The 23,654-nt window shown below is 36.9% G+C and overlaps 1 long non-coding RNA gene across 3 annotated transcripts; it reads right to left on the bottom strand.

Moving 5' to 3' along the window:
* Positions 1–5,184: 5,184 nt before the first annotated feature.
* Positions 5,185–21,601, bottom strand: LOC128852189 (uncharacterized). Of its 3 annotated transcripts, XR_008449898.1 has the most exons (7): positions 20,539–21,601; positions 18,592–19,771; positions 17,658–17,779; positions 15,401–15,485; positions 10,782–10,859; positions 6,206–6,256; positions 5,185–5,364 (listed from the first exon to the last, which is right to left on the bottom strand). It is a non-coding gene; the product is annotated as an uncharacterized LOC128852189 (long non-coding RNA). The 3 variants fall into 3 exon arrangements; XR_008449897.1 differs by having other exon boundaries at positions 17,658–19,771; XR_008449896.1 differs by having other exon boundaries at positions 15,401–19,771.
* Between the last annotated feature and the right edge of the window lie 2,053 nt (positions 21,602–23,654).

Below are 23,654 nucleotides of genomic sequence, written 5' to 3'. Positions count from 1 at the left end.
CCTAACTTCTAGCATGGGTTCTACCTACACCAAACAGATCCAGACTTGACACCAATGTATAAAGTTTTAGCAGCCTTCTGAACAGAAGGCTGTGATTGATCAGAAAGAAGGCTGATCTTAGCATGGTTTGCATTAAAGAGAAAAATACAAAAGAACATTAAAGTATCATATTGAGCTGTCATGTTTAGGACAAATGTCCACTCCCCAGTCCCAAACCAGTGACAACTCTCTAACTGCACCCTAAAGTAATGTCCAGGTAGGCTGGGCATTCTATCAGTGGAGACCGACTTGCAGCTCTCTTTATTGTACCTTTCTTATTTATGAAATTGATAGGATTTCTCCCAGTCTCTTACTTAACTAATGATGTTTTAATCATTGGATAGTGTCCCAATTGTCAAATCAGATAACGCTGGAAAGTACTTAGGTTTCATTGCTGGAGCTGTAAAATGGACAAGGAGAACTTTAGGGTGAGCTATCATTCCATCCTAAGGTGAGCTAGAAGCACCACATATCAGCTATACTGGGAAGAAATAAAACTGAAACTTCTGCCTGGTTCAGAAGAGGTTCAAATTGTTCTAAAAGAATAATGTACTTTGAAGTGATGGTGAGTAAAGAAGTAGAACCTCTACCAGTTGCACTGGGTGGGAAAAAAAAAGCTACACTCCTGAGAATAATTGGAGCAATATTTAGCAGAATTAACACAACACTTGCAATGTGCATTTGGGTTTCACAGACAAAATTTAAAAAGCAAACTGATTACATATGTCCCAGAATTTACTTCTAAGAACAAACATTTCAGTAGAGCCATCCCTATGCAATTACTTCAACTACCACAAGAAGGATATATGAAATGTAATGCAGCTACACAGATGGATGTCTCACATTACTGTTTGCAGGAAAATTTGTGAGAATAGAATATCAAATAATGGACAGAAGACTAACAGAAAACATGAAAGAAGTGCTTATGCTGTTGAGTGAAACTTGCAATGTAAGTTGCAAACGAAACATACAGTGTGTCAATATTTTCTTTAGAAATGTTAACTTCTGAGATGGGAACAAGAGTGAGAGTTGCTGCTGGAGAGAATGGTTCAGCTACGGTATAAAATAACTGAAATCATAGTGATGCTCAATCTCCAGTTTAACATATTTAATAGTAGAAAGCAAATTGTTCACAAAACTGAAGCAGCTGATTGATCACTATATGTTTCGGTTGGGCAGGCTGATAAGGGCTGGAGTGGCTGGAAAGTAAATTAATCAATAAGTGGAATGAACAAACTAATGAATGCCTTCATTTTTGGTCCCCAAATGCTCTACCTAAAATTTAGTTACATTAGGGATCAATTCAAGTCACATTTTCATTCTCTGTTTTCCTTTAGCAAAACCATAAATCCTGAGAGCTCTGTTAAACGCAACTGAAGAATTTGAAATTATATTAGCATTAAATTCACACTTCACAAAGAAATCCATGTGAATAAACCAAATGTATATAAACTCTGATTTTCTTTATTTAGAAATAGATTGTGTTTATACGCAAAAGTTTATACAGCTCTCTCTCTTCCCCTCGCCCCAGTAAAATAATAGCTCATTCATTAAATTCACTGATAACTCTCTGCAAGAGGGAAATTAATGCTACTGTGACAGTTCTTGAGCAATAAATGACATAAAGGACGTGGTCTAGGCTGATGAATGGCAGCCATCTGCACCCTCTTCCTCTATCCTGGCACCTAAGAGGTGCCGGCTTCCTGGTGTTTTTTCTCTCTTATTCCACACTTCCTATACTTTTCCAGTAGAATGCACAGCTTGGGTCGTACTACAAGGTGCTGTAAAACACCTGCTATTTAAAGGGTGTTTTTCTAAACTAAGGATGGCTCAAGCCTAACTAACTATTGACAGGATTAAATGATGTTACTGGGACTTCAGAAAAGTCTGATTTGTTCAGAAACCCTTCTGGTGAAGGTGTTCAAAAGGCAGAATAAATACAAGGAATTATAAAACCAGAACTTTCAAGTGAACTTGTCTTGTGCTGTCTTTGAGAGAGACCACTATACATGTTTTCAATGGCTATTCCAGCAGTTAAGTAATGAGTGACATCTGCATTTGATTTATAGCACTTGCAAAAGGTTTCTGTCAAGAACCTTTACTGCTTAAACCAGGTTCATCTGATATTTCAAAAGAAAAAAACACCCTTCTCATGGCAGGGATTATGTCAATATAAGCTAAAGGTAAGGTTCAAAGTCATGGACGAGGGCTAGACTGCTTTTGCCTACAGTTTTTAGGCAGCATGACTATGACACTCAGGGTAACATCTGAGCTCTCTAATTGTCACTGTGGTTTCTCAGAGACAAGGCCACTTGAGGAGCTTGCATTTGTACAACACCTAGCACTGTGATTTGTAGTACAAAGAATATATTGTAATGGTAATGACTTCCTAACTGAAGACCTAAGTCAAAAGTGTCAGAAGAAATTAAATTAGACTGGAGAATGACCAATAATACTAATAATTACGGCTATGATAGATTTGAAAGTGTTGAAAATGGACAAGGTTACAGCAGTTTCTGAAGATAAAGATTTTGAGAACTGCCTGATACCTCTGTTAATCTCCATGGTTGATTAATTTTGGCTCTACCATTCTGAGTAGTAACATCAATCCATCTTTTTCACAACTCTGAAGCAGCTATAAATTTGATGTGACAATTGCGGTGTCTGCTTAGTTTAGCAGAAGTTATGGTGGAGAATCCTAGAAGATTTCAAGTGTGTTTATTAATTTGATATTAAGTGCATGAACGAAGCACACAGGGTTACTACTTTGCTTCCTCCTTTCAAAATTGCAACTGGGCCAGTAACTCTTAATACAAAGTTAATTTAGTCAAGATACTTGAGAGCCACTTGGCTCTGTTTCTAAATTCCTCCCTTTGTCCTTCACAAAGCTCTTTGAAGTGTTACTCTGTGAGGTGAATGTTGTAATGAGCCTATTTCTAAGAGGATCAAAGTAGCAGAGCTGCCCAAAGCAGCATCAAAGATACACAACAGAGAGCCCTTTAATGAGCAAGAGGGACATGGCTGTCTTTTCCCCAAAATAAAACCCTAAATCAGGATTTAGGTTAAATATTTAAAACTGAAACATATTTTATTTTGTCTGGAGCTCACTAGCAGAAAGCAAAAATTCTCAAAGAAAAGAGATTTCTCTAGCTGACTCTGCTAAAATTTAATGACTGTCATTTTCTCAATGCTCCACCACCACTTAATGAAGTGCAAATACCTGTGGCCTAAGCTAAAGGCGGCAGTGGCAGCAGGCGTGGGCACAAGCTCCATAGCAGATCTGTGCTAGAGGAGATTCCTTTCCCATGGATATGAAAATAGAAAGCAAACATACGGCAGGAAACTGTGGTGAATGCTGTGGGGAGAGAAGACAGCTTGGAGGGGGAGTAAGGGGGAAGGGTGGGAGAAAAAAAAGGAGTGGGAGGGAGGACTGGACATGTAAAATATGTGCAAGGAAATGAATTCCTCATAAATATCTCTTGCCAGAAGCTAAATCCTAGCAAAAGTAAGTTTTCTTTTTTTTCCTTTTCTTTTGCTTTTTCCACAATTCCTCTGAGGGTGAGGGAGGAAGGAGCAGGGACAGGAAGAGGGGCGATTCAGTGTTTACTTACTTATTGTGTGACTAAATAACTATGTGATCCAGCTTTAACATTAGAAGGCATGTGACCCCATAAAAGTGATGAACAGGATAATATCCTGCTTCTCATTACACACAGTTTTTCAACTTACTTCATTTGGCCACAGGGATCCTTCAATATGTTCTAGGGTTGAAATACCAGCAGAAATGTGTTTCTGTTCAGAGGTTGGGTATGATTATTGCACCATGTTCAGTAATGAAATGCGGGGTTATTTTGTTTGACTCAATAGCTAGCTGTGCAAATATTGTCCCTACTTAGGTTCGTGTTTGTTTAAGGAATCACCTACTGCATCTGTCAAGACTGCAGAAATGTACACCGCTGACCTGTGTTTAACTTGGGGATAAAATGAGAGAACTGGTGTTTAAGGTTAAATGTGTAGGTAGGATTTTTTTTTTTTCAGGATTTAGCAAACCCATCCCCATTTGATAGAAAGCTAAAAATCCTTAGTAGCAAACTTTTGGCTGCTGAGAAAGCAACACGTCTAGCTTATGAGAAGTCAGTGATACATGATGCAGAGAGCAGAATGATCAATAAAACCAAACACAATGTAATTACATATTAACACTCACTGGGTATTAAGCATGAAAAGCAGCCCAAACTTTTTTCTTTCCCAACCCACACAGTTTGGGGTATCATACATCCCAGTATGTGTTATGCCATGGACAAAAATCATACCAGTTTCCCTGAAGAATTTGGTGGGTAAAAGTGTTGGGCACTTCCAGAGGATCTATGTTCCTTAGAACACAGATATTTTCTTTTTTTTGTTAACTGCAACACTACAATTGTTATGGAAGCTTGTATATAGCAAAATTTTGTAACTTAAGTTATGTACATTCCAGTAAAAGCCTGGTTTTCAGCAAAAAGTTCTGAGAAATCAGAATTTTTCAGTGAAGGAAATTGGCTGGGAAGCACAGCTCCCAATTTCCTTCGTTTACATGGTGCAAAGTACACAGCTCTTCCTAGAGTGTTGCTATCACTAGAAATTTAAATATTTATGAATGCTTGTATTGCACTGAAATCAGTAAGTCTTTTAAAAATCTACTTCCTTCACATATATTTCTAACCAGGATTTGGGAACCTAACAGCAACCTGGGAAAATCTTAACCATTGTGACTTGGTTGATATTTTAATGAAAGATACAACTTCTAAGACATTGATAGCACATGAATCTTCTAAAGTTGTCTCCTGCAGAAATAATGTATATCCATACAAGTACATATACGACATGTATTTCATAATCCATATGTTGTGAGTTCACTAGTGTTGTATTGTTTGAACTGAATTTAATATTATAAGTGAAAACAGTAATTCTTAGGATGTATATACTTCTGTTATGTTCCCATTTCTAGCTCCCTGAAATTATGCTCCTAAAGAATATAGATTATTACAAAAAGGATATAGAGATAGAAAAAGATAGTCCTTGTAATTTCAGGTAGATATGAGATAATATAAACACAAGAACAAAATTGAAGAGAAGATCGAATGATGTATCAAGTTTTTGAACTTACTTGGATTCTTGAAGGTGAATCTCCACAAAGTACATCAGTCAAGTCTATGATTCGCAGGAATTTGTGTGCAGAGGAGATGCAGGGCCTATATCATTCCACCTTTTTCATACAGTACACAATATGCTTGATTGAAAATGATTGTCTAGAATTGTCCCATCGCAAGGCCAGTTCCATAGTATCTTAAAAAAAAGAAAACTTACTTTTAAGAATGGCATTCACTAAATGGTAAAACATTTTCAGCACCATGATTTCTACTGATTTCTTCTCTTTCAGTACAAAGTATAACCTACGTTACCGAGTTGTGGTAATGCCCTAAGTCAGGAATAACAACTTTTACGTAAGAGTGTTTTATTTCCTACATGGGCTGAAAGGATCCTTAAGATTGTTTTAAACACTCAGCCTGTATTCTATTGTTCTATTTTCATTACTAACACAGATTAATTACATATAAAATTAAAACAAATAGTTTTAATTGGAAAGCAGAGTTCTACTCATAGTTTAAAAACTATAATTTCTTTACAGTGCTAGTTCAAGCACTTTTTCCTATACCTATTATCTGGCTACACCTTACTACTGGAAATTTTGAGTACAATAGGAAAAAGACATTTCCTTGAAAACCATATGATTAGCTGGCATCAAATTCTACTATATTTCTCTCCCAGGAATTTACCGTACTAGTTTAGTTAGACTGTATCTGAGCTATATGCTGCAGTCTTGCTAATATAATGCTGCAAAAGTGAAGAGGTGAATGTGTATTAATAGGTGCAACACTAAATGCTCCATAAAATCTTCCATGCAATATAAACCCAACTTTCTCTTTTGGGTGTCTGTAAACGTACATTTTCGGTACTGTTAGTTACAGCTTTCAAAGCTTTTTCTGATAAACTAGTAGTTGCCTAGTCCTTTCTGAGTAGTAATTTCCTGTAAGTATAGTCACTGAGAAAACTTCCACCAAAAATCCCCTTATGCTGGGCAAAACTCAAGAATAGTTCCAGATGTCAAACTATAGCAAGGACCCACCTGTAGGCTGCAAGACAGTCAAAGTACAATGAGTGCTGTCAGTTACTTCCCCTGAAAAAAAGACATAACAATAATTTCTACAGGCTGTAAATACATCAGACTATGTTTAAACATCAAATACACTTCTTTCTACAGATATCCCATATGAAATCTTACTGTCATTACTGTTATTGATAGGACATAATTTTTGTGAAGTGATGAGGCACCTAATTATGATACTTGAATGAATCTGATATAATAGTGCCTTCATTGTCAAAACCGTATATAAATAAGAACAATTTAAACCCAATGCATTTTGGCATTTCTGTGCTACTCAGAATCACGAACTGAGATGCCTGATTAGAACAGTTCTTGCCTAACATCCTCTTGGACGATTTTGCAAAACTCTGTAGTCAATGAAAATTAAGATGGATGTCTTATTCTTACACAGTGATCAACATTAGTTCAGATCCCATGGCCTCAGGGACTCTCTGTAGCTGAGGTACCCAAAGAAAACTATCATCTCTGATGTTTTAGCACTGTTTTTGAAAAACAGGGCAAAACTACCTACATGAAATACAATTAACATAGGTTTGTAACAGAGATCCACAAGCAAGCAATACTGGAAATACTGTGGGAGGTACTGAAATGTGTGTGGTTTTTTGTTTGTTTTAACACGTTCTACTTACCTTTGTAACACTGAGTATCTAGTTTCTTCTTTATTTTTAAGAATAAGGAAGTTTTACGAGGTAGTCCAAATATAATAGCTGCATTATCAAAAACAAAGACATCTGTCAAAAGGAACTGTAATTTGATTTCGTGCTTCTGATGTATACTGAGTCCGAGTCCTTATGAGAATCAGATTGTTGAACAATTTGCTTAACCTTGTTAAAAACATTTCACTTTTCTTGTAAGTCAAGGTGGTTGACAATATGATACGGTTTAGCATGGACAGTTTATTTATAATACGGAAAGATTCTAAGTACTTTGAGTCTCTTTAATTAGACTTATAAATGCTCAGTTTTAGGATTATTTGATCATTATTTAGCATGCCTGAAAGGATTAAACTCATAGTTATAGTTGTCGTTATGTAGTTGTTATATTTTAAAATAAATTGTAAACCTGTCTATCTGAATATTGCCAATCATGCTAGAGTCGGTTTAGGCCTTACGTGTAAAACAAAAGTTATCTGGTCAAATTCTGTGTTTATATAAGATATTTTAAAATTGTTTAAATAGTGTGTTTTACTAAATATTTTCCTTTAGATTGAAAATGGCTTCAATTTGCACCAGAGGAGGTCAGATTGGATATTAGAAAGAATCTCTTTACTGTGAAAGAGTGATAAAGCACTGGAACAGGCTGCTCAGGGAAGTGAGGAAGTCACCATCCCTGGAAGTGTTCAAAAAACATGTAGACATGGCATTTTGGGTCATAGTTTAGTAGGCACCGTGGTGTTGGGCTGACAGTTGGACCTGATGGTCTTGGAGGTCTTTCCCAGCTTCAATGATTCTATGAAGCATTAACTTAAATATCGTAGGAATGCACTCTTTCACATTAGTAATTTATTTATTTATATTTCCTATTTCCTGTCTAGACGTATCATCAGGTTAAGGGTTAGACAAACTCATGATCAACAGGTCATCAAACGGACTAAAAGGGGTCACATTCCTGCCTAGTCCTGAAACACCTAGTACCACGATTCTGGATGTCAAGTTGCTGAGGAGACTGGACAGCTGGAAGTGCATAGGCTCACATGTCCTTCCCTGAAACAGATGGGCCACTGATCTGTTCTAGCAAAGCACTTCTTACTTTCTAACGTGTAAATGACAACAACAACAACAACAACAAAAGATAAACAGAAAAAAATATATATTTCTTACCTATTTGTTATTTTGTGTAAACTTGTCTTTCTCTTCTGACTGTAAAAACAGCTAGAGAAGGAAAATACTGAAGAAATATGCCTGTGACTAACAATGATTTCTAACGTGGGGCCAGAATTTAGCCTAAAAGCTGCTTTTCTCTTTTCAAAAAGCAGCATCATTTTTCAAGGCAATTAGTAATTGAAGTGTCTTTTCACTTCCTTGTATGAACTATTCCTAGCATGGATAAAAAAGAGAAAAAATGCAAAACCAAACAAGTGACACAATAGCTCTTTTGTGACCACCACCAACTCACAAAAAGACTGTTTTCTTTTCCTTCATTCATTTGCATATGTGTTTATTTGCAGAAGGCAAAACACGATTATATACATCATTTAAATTCTGGAAGATGGGAAACTCCGATGACACAGTGGAAATTTCTCAGAAATAATCTGGATGAAGTGGTTTTATTCATCTCTTTCTAATTTTCTCAAGGGCTGACATACACATAAAAGGGGAACATGATCCCTTGCACATGTTCTCCATGAGGACTGCATGTAGCACAATCATTAACTTTAAACAAGCTTTGCTGACTCTTACTCAAAGGCATTGCTGAATCCAAGATAAAAGAATTCAGACTGGCATTTCTCCATCTCCTCTAATCAGTGAATGGGGTGAAAGGACAATCCTGTTTCACTGCACCAAGTATTACAGGGTTTCAGTGGATCTACGTTATCCGTTCCAGCACCTCTGCTGTGCAGTGCGGCTCATTTAAAAAGTGACCTTCCTGTCTTGTGTTGTTGCCGGCTGAGGATGCTCAAAGACAGAGAGAGGGATGGATGAGAGGGTGTACAGCTGGAACTGTGCATCACCAGGAACTGCTAGCACGGCACAACTACCAGAACCAAGCACCAACACTTCAGCAAGTCTTTTTTGGATTTTCATTCATCTCTCAAACAGGGAAAAACACTGCAATTAAACCATATACAACATGTACTCTGTATGTTTGAAAGGGACGTGATTGTCTTCCTGAAGAAATGGAAATCACAAGGTGGTCACATCAGGTCACAGTCAACAGCGTTAGCTAAAGGCACAGAAATGTATATGTGGAGATAGCAGCTCATTATTTAGTTAGGATTGACAGCAGAAGCTCTTGTCCCTCACAGTCCTCCAGCTTTGCTCTAGTGCCCGCTCTGTTGCTTCTGGGTTTTCCAAGGGCTCTGCCCCCTATTCTTCTTTTGACCGCTTTCCTCCTTTGTCAGTTCTACCATATGGTCCTAAACCTTGACAAGGAAAATCCACCTCCAGGTTGAAACACGCCAAACATATGGAATGCTATTTCAGAAATGGGGGTTGAGAATCATCTTTAGATGATTAGTAACTGGTTACTGTTTTGTGTTCCTAGATAAAGCTATTTGTAACAATCAAAAAACTAACCTAACTAGCGCATTTTGGGAAATGTAAGACCCTACGTAAGAGGGTCTTTTTCTATAAGCCTGTCTATGATTTTTTGATTCAAACCTAATTTTTCTGTTATAAAAATCATCTTGGGTCAAATCCACACCAAGCAGTTGATTTTTCAGAGAAGTTGTATTTTTCTTGAGTCAGTTCAACTTCTTTCAGTGGACTCTCAGGCTTCCCATACTGTCTCTTGGGAAGTGAGCTGGAGTATTCTCCCTTCTAGCTACCCTACTTTGTTTGATGTAGCTCCCAAATGCTTCAATACCTTCCCTCCAGTTAAACCTCAAAAAATAATTACAAAAGTAAATATATAAATGGTACCTGACAGAATAAATGGAGTAAGGAGAAAGCCCAGCTTACTGGAAGCAATAAATATTTTATAAGAACAAAAGAATAATTATTCAATAAAATGCTCATCTAGTATATGTTTACATTTTTGTGGTGGATAGTAGAAGAGGTAAGATACAAGAAAATTAGATATTAATCCCTTCTGCTGACATATTGTCCCAACTGCCAGAAATGTACCATTTTTAGGACTTCCTGAGCTACAGATTTTATCCAGAGTATTGTATTATCAACTTTATGCTTCCAATGAATATTCCAATTTATATAAATCCGTATATATTTTTGACCTTCAGAACTTTCTGCAGCAATGAGAGCTTCAATCTAATTACACGTAGTGTGAAGAAAGGACTTCATTAATTAATTTTAAAACCTTTAACTTAAATTGGTATTGGGTATCTTCCAGTCCTTTCATTGAGAAAGTAGTAAATAATGGCTCCCTTGGTGCCACGTCAATCACAATTTTTCAAACAGGTCACATACTCTCATTGCCTCTCCTACCCATGTGTTTTCCCTTCCTGTGGAATTGGTCTGTATCTTTGATCTCCTCAGTCCTCTCACATGTCTCTTGAATTACAATCTTTCTGTGCCTATTGAAGCAGCTTAGAGGAAGCAAAATTACAACAAATGAACTTGAAACAAAACATTTAAAAAATTCTAAGTAATATTGTTATTCCCTTCCTATGCATTCTGCACACTGCAGTTCAGTCCCACAGAGGTATGAAAATAGTTACACAGATTTATTTTTTTCTGGGAATAAGAACTGCAATTTCAATCAGTTTTATCAGGATTTTTCCTAAATGTAGTTGAAATGTTTGTCCTTATATGTATAATTTTGATCCATATAGAGATCAAGATTAACATTCAATTTGCCACAAAATTTAAATAACCTCCAGAAGAAACACTCTTAATTAAGGCCTATAAGTATAATTTACCTTTGTTTTCCAAACTGAAATATTTTGTCATCAACTGTGGTCAAACTGACTGCAGGCAAATGTGACACAAGCTTCATCCTGAAAGCGAATGAAGCATAAGCCATGTAAAAGAACAAATAAATCTGACTTGGTTTTAATATTCTTATTTAATAGACTAGGTCACTTTGATAAAACAAGGTAATGACCCATAAGTCTAAACAAACTCAATAGATTTTAGTGGATTTACACTTATTGAACAAGGAAAATAATTTATCATTTGAATGTTATCCTTTAAACAGTCCTTCCCTAAATATTACGCCGAAGACAGATATTTTTCAGAAACTTCTAGCACTATCAGACTAATGCGTGACGGTTATGCACACATAGTAGGGCAGAGAGATTTTGTTCTACAAAAAATTATAAAACTGCAAGCCTAAATGAAGCTGCAGAGGGTCAGTGCTGAGGCACTGGGAGTACAATTCTTCCTCAGATAGCATTACTAAGATAAGAAAAGTGTATATGCTTATTTTCAAGCACTGTGCCTACAGAACAAGCACAGCACGGCTGTCATCCGAACAGCCTGCTCGCCTGCTCTGGAGATGGTTTTATATTCCAAGGCATCCCCCTTCTCTCCACCAGTCGTAGTCATTTGCCCCTTTTGCTCTGAGAATAAATCAATTTCATCTGCCGCAGTTCGATTTCTTTCTTCTCTCTGTCTCAGGCCCTCAGTCCCGCTCTCTCAAAGAAAGAGTCTTTCCACTGCACCATATGGCAGCTGAGGGAAGGACAGAGCTGTGATCGAGCTGGTAACAAAAGAGGCTGTGGTGTCAAAAGCCTCATGAATGCATGAGACACATTCATGTATAGAGAAATGCCTCCAGCTCTGTCAGGGAGGACTAATGTCAGAGGCCTGACATCGCTTTCCAGTCGAGAAAGGCGGCAGCTCTCTCTGCAGCTCATCCCCTCCTCCCTCCCCCTCTTTGGTTTCATGCCAAAATCCTATTAGATCTATTAACGACATAAGACACAAAGTCAGAGTGTGTGGCAGAACAAGAAATTAAATGTGGCCACCTTATTTACTCCTTATCACTGGTTTTGAGATAGAATCATACTAACAAAAGAAAAAAAAAAAAAAAAAAAAACAAAAAACCAAGCCAAAGTCTTTAATAGTGTGCCTAAGAATAAATAAGCATTTATATCCCCCAAAACAGTGAACACTTGCAGGCTGACCCCAAAACATCATTTAAAGGACGCTGTTGGGTTTATTTTGCTTTCTCAACTTTCTCAAGCCACTGTTGATACAAATAAAGGACTTTGAGTCTGGAAAATTAAGTAGATCTATTATCATGTGTGCATGTTGAGCTGCTAAAGAACTACACTTAAGTTTTGAATATAAGAGAAATGCAAACTGCCACTTAGAAAATTTACATTCCTTCACCCTCCTCTGCCTTCTGTTTCGCTTCCTCTTTTTCTGTCTTAGTGAACTTTGGCATGTTTCCATCCATGGAAATCTCCACAAAACACATTCACAACTGTTATACACAAAGTTAACAAAATGATAGAATATACACATCTGAAATACATTTATTACAAACTTTTCTCACTGCTGGAAGAGAGGAAAAAACACCATTCTTGTGCAGCAAAATGCAACACTGGATATTTTATAAATAACTTTGTTACTGAACTTAAATGAGGAAACCAGTGGTACTTTTCCAGAAAACAAAGCACTATAACTGCATGACTATTGCTGTCTCTTCCCTAGAAAAACCTCAGGAATCACAAAATTCTGTGTCCCTGGGGTTATTTAAAGGAACCTGGGCAAAATTCCAAATGCTGGTATATGCGACCTTTACAAGCATTCAATAACAGTCTCCTATGAAATAAATCCACAAACATGTTTAGTAACCCAGCAGTGGCATGGAAGTTTTAAGATTAACTTCTATCAAACTGTTGAATCGCGCTTAGAAGATTTTACTTAATGCATAATTGTATAATATATGTTTATAATATTTTGTGATTCTTGCTTCTTGGATTGTGCTTAATGTAAAAGTACTGAACAGCATTATACAAGTATGTATAAATTAAAGAAAATGTGTGTAGCTTCATCATAAGTCACAGACAACTGAAAATGAGTTAGCTTCAAAAATAAACTACAATTAATTGAGAAATGTAAAAGTTTCACTGCAAATTACTTTCATGTGCCTTTTTTAAATTAATTCTAAAAAAAAAACCCCAAAACCTCTTGTAAATGCTGCTCAGGAATGCCTCTGAAATGGTTCTGGGGAGGTAAATGAACATTCATAATATTTGATAGACTTAATAAAATTTCAGTGCAGTCAGAGTTTCTTAAACTGTACCAGGCAGAGTTTAAGCTCTCATCTGCAAGTGGGACTTGTTCTGGGTCCCTGCTGGGAGGGAGGAAAGCCAGGAAGACAAGGAACAATGTGGTCATTCAGGCTCCCCCATTCAGCCTTGCCACATCTGTTTACATGGCCTGTGCCCACCTCTGAAAAGGGTGGTCCTCCCACCTCCATTTTATTTCACCCTGTCCTGAATGCTGAGCCGTCTGAAAGCTTTTCTGCTGGAAATCGGCAGATTCAAATTTATTTTATGAAACCAGAGCTGAAAGACAGACTAACAACCTTTGCACGTTTCTATAGACTGGTTTGGATTTTATTGCAACCTGAGAACTATTGTAAAGTTGTCTGAAACTATGCATTTTCAAAATAAGTCTGGCACATAGGATGTTGACACTGAACTTGTGGGGCTGAATTTTGCACTTAATCTTTCTGTTACGTATGTTTTTAAGGAGGTTTTCCTGTAAAAATTATTTTATGGCTTAAATATTTTTAATGAAAGTTGACAGCACTTAGAAAAGGACTTGAAAGTATATTTCCCCAAAAAGCATTTTTGCCTTACATACAACCAAGTTTAGAGTCCATAGTTTTATAGTCCGTAGTCCATTCTCCACTTCACTAAATAGTTAATGTTGACATTTATTGTAGTCACAGTATTACTATCTGTTTAGATACTAGTTCGGCAGCTTTCGGACTAAGCATCACTTCGTGCAGCCGATACTTCACAAAAATTGATATATTCAAGGATTTTTAAAAGAGCTGACAACCAACAGACCAACCCCACTTTTTATTTGAATTGAAATTTCAACTGATAGTAAAATGATGCATGTCCTTCAGAGAGTCAGAGGAAACCCATGATGATCAGGGAAAGGAGGAGATGCTTAAAGCCCCCCAAGCCTATGGTTGACAACTCTCAGCATGTTGGTGCATAATCCAGTGTTGTGTAGCAACATATAAACATAAAGCAACTTTGTGAATTCGGTGTCAGCATGATTTGTCTTCATTGATTAGCTACATTCAATCAACTTGTAGAAGTTTTGCCTGAATAAGAAATGCAGGCTCATATGTCTGCCAAAGCCATCCGAGTAATTGTACCGTAAAACTGCTAAGTCTGCAAGTGCGCCGAAATTCATGTTGTAGCTGATGTGACGGTATCACAATACATTGTATGTATAATATAGAAAAAATCCTGGTAGTTCGAAGGGAAAATGCAAGGAGAAGTCATTAAAGAAAAAATAAGATAGTCTGCTATATATGAAGTATTAAATGACAGAACATAAGATGGAGATAGAATGTGAAATACCTGAAAGAGAGATTCAGGAGGAGATTACTGAGATATAAACTCTTATTGTTAGGTGAATTACTGTGAACTTGTGTAGTGGTCAGTGATTTGCTGTGCAGACTTTGTTTAACACATAGTTCAGTCCATACCTCCCTGCTTTCAGGTGCCAAAATGTATTCAAGATTAGCTTGCACTGTATTATTTATTTTTCTGATGTTGTTTTTGTAGGTTCATTAGTTAATGCTAAGACCCTGTACGTAACAGGATCTAAGCAAAAATTTGGCTATTCAGTATTGAACTTATTCAGTGATGGCTGTCACATTGTTTTGAACTTCTCTTCCATGTAGGTATTTAATCTAATGATTTCTTTATGCACAAACCAATAATTTATTAAAAGGTGCTGGCATAATCAAGGACTGTTGTTTAAGTCAAGCATTCTCATATTTTCTCTTCCTTAATATAAATATAAATATAAATATAAATGTAGTGAATTAAATATAAATGGGCAAAGGATAGAAATCCTCTTCCTTTTCTTCACGCTCCTACATAATACAAGAAAAGAGAAACTTCTTGACTCTAGAGAATGCACACTGTGTTTAAGTAAGGAGAGACTGTCAGAGGGCCCTGCGGTTGTAGAGATTCGCCAGACTCTGCCCATTTCAAGCTAATGTTCGTCTGCTCTCTATCTCCAACAACATCACCTGAATCATTAGAAGTAAGGAAAGAGGGCAATGAATGGCACCAAGCCATAAACTGAATCATATTTATTTGTGACTCAATGCAGTCAATACAGATCTATATCCAAAACTTCATCCTTCACATACACTGTTGTACCCAAACATCACAGCACAGAGAGTGAATAAGTAATGCTATCTGAAATACATCATTCAGGAGAACAGCAGGATGTACTGGGTCAGATTAAAAAAATATACAGAGTAAAATTACAGGCAATTTTAATCTAATCTGAATATAGGAGTTTTGTAGGAACATTATAGACTTACCACAATGAGATCCTTGAGGGTAACCTCCCCTCTGCTCAAGTCCAAAAAAGGTTTGCCAGTGATATCAGAGAGGCCAGTGTATTACCTTGAAAGGTCAAGATTTACAAAAGAAACTTTGCTATAACATTAAGAGCTTGCCAGAACACATAAGAGAAGAAATATTTTAGCATTTGAGGTATAAATCATGCACTGCACTGTGGCTGCCTGCAAAAATAGATGTCAGAAGGCAAGGAAATGAGCAACAGGAGAAAAGTAGAGTTTTATCAAAGCTGTAGCATAAAATCAGGTAATTAAACTCAACTAGCTTTTTTTCCTTCTACATTTATCTTGCATAGAGGGTAAAATGTTACTTCTGTTGAAGAAAAAAAGAGTAATTAAAGTCTATAGCTAAAAATTAGCAGAGCGTGACAACTCGAAAATTCAAGCTAGACATATGGTTTCTGAATTAAAAAGCACCACAGAAAAAGAAATGGCACAGTATTCTTACATTTAGGCACAGGCTTCGGTGGCTTTTTGCCTTACCTTTCCCCTCGCCCCCCTTTAGTACTTTTTTTTTTACTATAATTAGCACTGTTAATTTCTACATAGAAAACAATCAGTGTTTTTGTTTGTTGATTTTCATGCTGCTGAAACACAGTCTATAGCCATCATGACAAGGATTGAAGTGTTTTATTCATCTACTAAACAAGCACTACAACTATAGGGGCAAAGATAACCCCTCAACACCTCTTACCCCACATTTCCACACATAGTGACTTAAAAAGTTGTCTTAAGTAGTACGTAGTCTACTAAGATTTCCTAAAGAATTTTCACTTGCTAACAGCCACGATCATACTTTTATGTTATGTGCATGTGTTCCCCTAAGAAAACAATATGACCAGAAGCAAATTCAGCAAAGCATCTCTGATAGAAAACTCCGCGTAGTGAAATTTAAGAATCAGATCACCTCTGCATGTTCACTATTTCCTCCTAATTGACGTAAACAAATGTGAGATTTGTAATACTATATAACTACACTGCTTTCATTTCAGAATGATGTTTCTTTTCAAAATGTACAAAACGAACAAAAACATAATGATGTCTTCTGAAAGGGGCTGAAAATAAACTGAAACCTCTTAAAGAGAAGATTTCAATTTAACCGAAATGAATGTTTTCCTTTTCATCAAAAGAGAAATATTCAAACAGCCCCTCACAGAGATAACACTACTCGATAGTGAAGACTTTTACCATCCTTCCTGTTGTAGATAAATATCCTTTAAGCTGTGTCTGTCTGGATGCTTGTGTTACTCACTTGAACATTTGAACCTGTTGCTTGAAGGGGAGGGAACAGAAGAGGGAGGTGAAAAGACTATATAGCATTGCTAATCCCTTGAGCCATCTGGTGACTTGGGGCCATGCTTTAGATTATGCTTATATTGAAAACCTATTCCTTTCATTCTGTTCCCCTCCGTGCGCCAATTTGTCATTGGCGGTTTTGCTGTGTTAGGATTTCTTGCAATTAATCATGGTGAGAATCAATTGTCTTGTCATGCCACAGTAAATATTCACACTGGAAAGAGATCATTTTTACTCCTTTCTTGCCCCCTCCCTCTACAACTCGCACTGATTTGTAAAAGTTGTTTACCAAACTGAGCAGAAAACAAGGATAAATTTGTCTTTAGCAAAGAGCTAAACAACTGATTCCATTAGCATTTTTGTGTAATCTGGAAGAGTTTTGCCAAATGCCAGGTACGTTGAAATGTCCATGTTATGCAGGGTTTGAAGAACTTGTGCCTACATATCACCTTATAATTCAGCTATCAGAAACATCATCTGCATGTTTAATTATCAGGTAGTAAGCTACACTTTCATGCCATAAGCTTTTCAAACCTGCTAAATTTGCATCCATACCAACATAGCAATTTTGCACATTAAGTCTGTTGAAAAGGCTGATGATTTTCTAGAGTGTACATGAATTTTTGATCTTTGACATATGCAATTCTCTATGAAGCAAAATCAATCATGTCTCTGCCATGAAGCAGCGTTGAGACTTCACAGCTATTTGACTTCATTAGCTTTTCTACACACTTAACAAAATCACCCGTCAGGATTTTCCAGTTAACTCTCAATAGTGCGCAGTCTTTTCCACTATTTCTTGTTCCACACAGAAGATTATTTTCTATATTGCATTCCCTGAGGTCACTGCAAAGCAATTCTGTCATAAATGTGCTGGTTCTGTGTACTCTAAGTGAAATCATGTTCTGCTGCTTGCTCTTACCATATATTAATTAATTCTTTGAAGTCCTCTTCTGGCTAGATTCCAGATCTGATTTGTGAACCTTTCCTTCTCAGATAACCTTCTTTTTAAAAAATCTGTCCTTTTCACTGTTAGATCTATCTCTGAACAGCAAAATGAGAAAAGAAAATAGTAAAACACAGCAAAGGCAGGAAAAAGCAGATCAAAACATCTAAGAAATTAGCAGGTTCTGAAAGACCTCTGGAAGTTAAAAGTCCAAGTCATTTTTAAAACACCAGCTAAGGAAATCAATATTTATTTGGGAATAATACTTGACTTTTAAGCATTTGTTGGGGGCTAACCCTGAGAGGGAGCTAAACCACACACAGACACTCATTCACTATCCTCTGGTGGGATGGGGGAAAGGAGTGGGAAGGGCAAAAGGGAAGAGACCCCCGAGTCAAGATAAAGACAGTTCATCAGGGAACGCAGAAGCTACATGCTCAAGCAAAGTAAAATAGGGAATTCATTCAGCTCTTCCCAACAGCAGGCAGGTGTTTAGCCATTTTCATTACACATAACAATTACTTGGGAAGACAGACTCAATAACTCCCATAAGTACCCCTCCCTCCCTTCTTCCCCCAGCTTTTTGCTGATCGCAATGTCATACAGCATGGAATATTCCTTTGGTGAGTTGGGGTCAGTTGCCCCAGCTGTGTCCTCTTCCAGCTTCTTGGGCATCCCCAGGCTACTTGCTGGTGGGGTGGGCAAGAAGCAGAAAAGGCCTTAATGCTCTCCAAACGCTGTTCAGCAACAGGTTTTTTTGTTGCAAATCCAACACACAGCACCGTAAGAGCTTCTGTAAGGAAAATCGGCTCTATTCCAGCCCAAACCAGTGCGCTATTGTTTCTGTTTCTGATCATTGAACCTCATTCACATACAGCCTGGAAAGCTGGAGCTGTACAGCTCTGCCTACCCATCACATGTGTAATACAGACTCCGGTCTGAAGTTCTGGCTTAGTCTTTCAGGCCTGGGACGATAAATGCATCAAATTCCATCTATGAGACACAAAGGTTCTCCATTCTGGCATGAAAGGCAAAACAAAGGATAAGTGATAGGATTAAAAACTAAAAACGACAAGTTAAAATACACAAACCATTATTGACTGAGAACATCCCACTGCCTGGACAACAAGAGTACATTGTAAAATATTAGTTGGAAGTAACAACCTAGAATAAACACACTTTATGCTTGCTGATATTTGTTTAAGTATAAAACCTGCAAAATAGAAATTGTTATTAAACAGTTTGCATAGCAACACCTCCAACAGGTACTAATGAAGGTAGCAATTTGTTGTGGCAAAGGCTATAGGAGTATGCAGTGAGACACAAATGAGACCAACAAAGCTTTTGGGGTCTGAGCTACTAATTGGACTCAATAATCCTGAATTATAAATTAGGACTCAATATTATCGTGTCTGGCCTGTATCAAAGCAAGGCCCACTCAACCAGAGTCCTCTTGTATATCCAGCTGCAGTATTTAAGACTTGTTCCAGTTTCTACTCTAATCAAAGCAAAATCAAATTCCCACTGAAATAAGGTAAAACAAGTCCAACCTGAAGAACAGGATGGCCTCTGGAACAACTAATGAATTAATTGCATTCCTAATAACATATCTGATATAGCTATGCTGTGTTAAAAATTACCTTTATATCATGAAACATAAAACCCTGAAATAATCTCTATTGTCAACTGTAGAATTGCTGTAACGAACTTCTGAAGAAAGGTGGATGAGGATAAGAAATATATTTCCAACATCAGTATTTCCAGAATCCAAGACCAAAATTGTATCTAATAATTATAAGGGTAAGATTATTGGGTAACAAAAAGTACAAGAAATAAAAATGTTCTCTTCCTAAGGCATAAATGAGCCACTAATTGACAGGAGGTCAAAAAAAATCCTTCTCTTGTTGGCTGGTTATTCGGCTGTGGATTCTGCTGCTCCGTCCTCTGAAGCATCTGGTACTGGCCATTACCAGAGATCAAACAGAGGACCAGATGGTCTGTTGGTTTCACTCATTACAATGGTATGACCGCTGAAATGTAAAAGCTCTTCATGGAACCAGAAGGAGAGTATTTACCTCTGAATGCTTGATCTTGAAAGAGAGAAAAAGAGAAAGAGAGAGAGAGAGAGAGAAAGAGAGAAAGAATTATTATAATTCTCCTTACTAAAAGTACAGTCACAATAAAAAAATATGGATTTGATAGAAACAGATAGCTGAAATAAAGTAAAGTAGTTTCAAATTTGGTTTTGCTTTGTGATAATGAAATTCCAAAACAGCATTTCTTCCTCTATTTTTCTAATGTCTCCATAAAAGTGGTTCTTGAGTCTGGTCCTGAAAGCGCCACCCATCTTAGCAGCAGTGGACAACGACCACTCTGGTTTCCGCATGTAGGCGTTTGAGCATATTTATTTTCTGAGGCTTGTGTTTTTTCATCCCTTTTTAACCTCAAGTATTATTTATGTTTTTGTTACTGTTTTCTGAATTCAACACCAGAAGTTTTAAAAGTTTGAAAATGGACATTAATGGGAGTCCATTTCAAGTGATTGTGTAGCCAGAGAATGTCTGTCTGGAAAGATACTTAGGGACGAAAAACAAACATTGGCTTTTCTTCCTCGGATTCAGAAATAGGGTGTGTGTTTTCCTTATCATCATGGTGATTTATAAAGGGAGCTGCTGTCCCATGATATAAACCTCCAGCATGCCAATTCTGCATAACTGGCTTGTCTATTAACACATTCTCCAGAGAGACAACGTTTCCACTTCCCTTATTCCCTCCTCACTACTTTCCTTACTAATCCTAAACCCTGAGACCATTTTGTGTGCAAAAACGAAACCTGAAAACTACTGCATTGACTTACCATGTGACTTGCATTGGCAGCTCTATTGACAACATCTTGTCTGTCTTGTCTTTTAGGAAGGGCTGCATGCTAAAAATAAATATCAAGAGACACCAATTCTTAATTAAGAAAAGCAAACTACAAAATCATACCCTGCTAACATACAAAAACCAAGGATAGTGTCATATACTTTTGTGTATGATATTAGTGTTGATGTTCCTAAATTCAAAATAATCAATACTACGCAGAACATACAGATCCTTGAGCAGCTGTTTTCTTCTTTTTTTTTAAAGATATCCCTGTTCGAGATTTTTGAACAGCAAGGCTGTTATTTAAAAGGGAGAGGCTTGCCAGCCCTCTTGGAAGGTTGTAGTGATGGTGTGGCAGGGCTGGGGCCAACTCTACTGTGAAGCTTCCCATTTTCTTCAGGCAACAAGGGTGTAAATATTCATATGAGGACACAGGAGGTTCACACTCAAATCCCAATATTCCATAATATGACTTTAGGTGCTTGTTTTTCCATGTGAAGCAAGAAAAGCTGTAACAGAAAACACAGTAAAGTGGATATATTCTGTGAATTTTCCTGTGCTTCCCTCATTTCTTGCTTGTTCATTTACCAGATGGATCACATTTCCAGTGCGTGATTTTCAGATGTATCCAGGACTGATTCCTGGAGCTCAACACAGAGGAAAAATGATAGAGGTAGTGAAACATGAAATAATAGATCTTTAAAATAGCTTGTACCTTGGATAGTAATGCTGTCAAACTACTTTGTACCAAATTCTTGCTCACTGCATCATGTTTATTTTTTGGAAGAGATGGAAATAGAGAGCCTGAGTTTAAGAAAAGGTCACATAGGAAAAAAATCTTCAGAAAAATCCCTACTAAACTCTATATTTATTACCAGGGATTCTCCAATACACTAAAGGTAGTGTAATAACTTACATATTGGCTATTTTGGAAATCTATAGCCAAATATGGCTTGTCCAGCAAGTGAAAAATAAATCCCAAGAACTGTAGCTGAGCATGACAAGGAATTCAGATACATTGCTGCATTCCTTCGGTGGAAAATTGAATAGCACAAAGAAAGAAAATGGAAAAATGGTAACACCTGCCTTTTCAAGGTAACACTGAAAAAGAGACATGATTCTGCTTTTTTACATCATAGTTTTCCATTTGGAGCTGAGCCCCAATCTGCTAGCAAGTAGGAAGTGGTCTGAATGGCAATCTATTTGGTCTGTTTCTGTGATTTACATTATATAAATATTATATATTTATAATATATTTCATAAATACATAATATCTATTATAAATATTATATATTTATAATATATTTCCTTTATATTATATAAATAATGGGAGAACTCCATGGATTTCTGCAGTGCGCACTCCACAGCAGCTCCCAAATCTCCTTCCTCAGTAACTTAGCGAGCCTAAGAGAAAACATACACGGACACTCAGTGCCTTCTCAGTTACTCAGAAACAGTATTTTAAGAAAGAAAATGAGCTGTGAAGGTGACTCTTTTCAGCTCCTCAAGCTAAGGAAGTTTACTTTCCCACCCATAATAACAAAAGGGAGGATCTATTGCAAAGTTACTGTTTTGACCTATAGCGAAGGCACAGTGTGAAAATATCTTCTGAGAAATAACATTCCAACACTGGAGTTCAAATACTAAAAGGTGTTTATGTTCTTGACAAGATTTGTTTGTTTTCACTGAGAAAGTGAGTTCCTTTGTATGTATTTGGAACATTCTTGTAAGTTTAATTTTCTGGTGAACTCATAATTACTTAGTGATGATCAAAAAACACTGGTTATTCACTTATATTCTTTGTGTATTCCTAACAAAACCTGTGCTTTGTGAAGCTTCAACTGGATAGAGCTCTTCAGTTTGTATAGGAAAAACAGTCACTCAAGATATTTCACAAAGCAACCACAGAAAATACTTTCATTGCCAAATTTATCTACCAGTGGTCACTGGATAAAATAAGAAGAAAAAAAAAAAAAAAGAAAAAAGAAAAATCTCCACCCTTAACCAATCTTCTGCTGCCTCTTGCAGAGACAATTTTTCTCAGAGTCTTTCCGAGAAATGAACTTTCTGATTTACCAGAAGCCCCAAACTGTAACCCAAAGTGACCGCAAGGCTGCAAATGCTGGCATCTTCCTCTGCACACAGTGAGGCAGTTTGGTTATGTTTTGCTGGCATCTCAACTCCAGATCATGTGAAAAGAATACCTTTTAGAAATGGCATATCATTTGCACAGTTGCTATTATTTGTAATCAGATCTGAATACACAACGTTTCACGTGCAGAAACTGTAGTTCAGGTGCCCGGTTTTCTACATAAAGGAGGAATTTCTACGTAAAGGAGGAGTTGTGTAAAGAAATCCTGGGATCTTTCACTTGCATTCCTTTCCATTTTCTGTATGCTTCTGGAAAATGCCATGTTACTGGGACTGCGACTTGCGAAGGCGGTCAGTCAGATCATCCTGTGAAATCCAGGGTGATAAGACAAAGACAAGAGAAGGAAACTGAAGTTAAAAAAGTAAGAATACATCTGCTACTATACCATCAAACTGCTTCATATGGAGTTCTCTCAGTCAGTCAGGGTAATGCTTTCAGAAGGAAGAAGGGAGTCATATATTTAGTTCTTTTTAAAAAGACTTCTGCTTTAATTATTAAAGCAGCGCTATCATACAGAATGTCTGTAGGGAATTGCTTAATTTTATGCTTTTCTTAGTGATTGGGGACCACGTTATAAAATATAAATGTGTTCTTTTAATTTATTATTTTTTGAGAGTGCCTTCTGAAGGACCCTCACATTTCATATCTATTTCATTCTGGTCCCTTTTCTCTCTGTTTTCATCCATGGTGTTAAGGCTTTGAGACAGAAGAAACAATATTTTAATTTTTTAGCGAGGTTTTTCTGATATCCGTTTCCTAAGAACTGTGCCAAATGCCTTATTAGGGATCTATCTTATTTGTGTTCTTAAAGGAAGATTCATAAATAAGAAGCAGAAATTCTATTACCTGCCTTAATTCTGAGAGAAACAACAACCAGAGATTTATAAAACCGCATGTAATTTCCAGTTAAACTTTCTAATGAGGGATGCCTGCAAGCAGCAGTATTTTCTACACAA

This window comes from Cuculus canorus, chromosome 4 (genome assembly GCF_017976375.1).
Source record: "Cuculus canorus isolate bCucCan1 chromosome 4, bCucCan1.pri, whole genome shotgun sequence".
NCBI lineage: Eukaryota > Metazoa > Chordata > Aves > Cuculiformes > Cuculidae > Cuculus > Cuculus canorus.
This window is presented reverse-complemented; position numbering and strand designations above follow the sequence as displayed.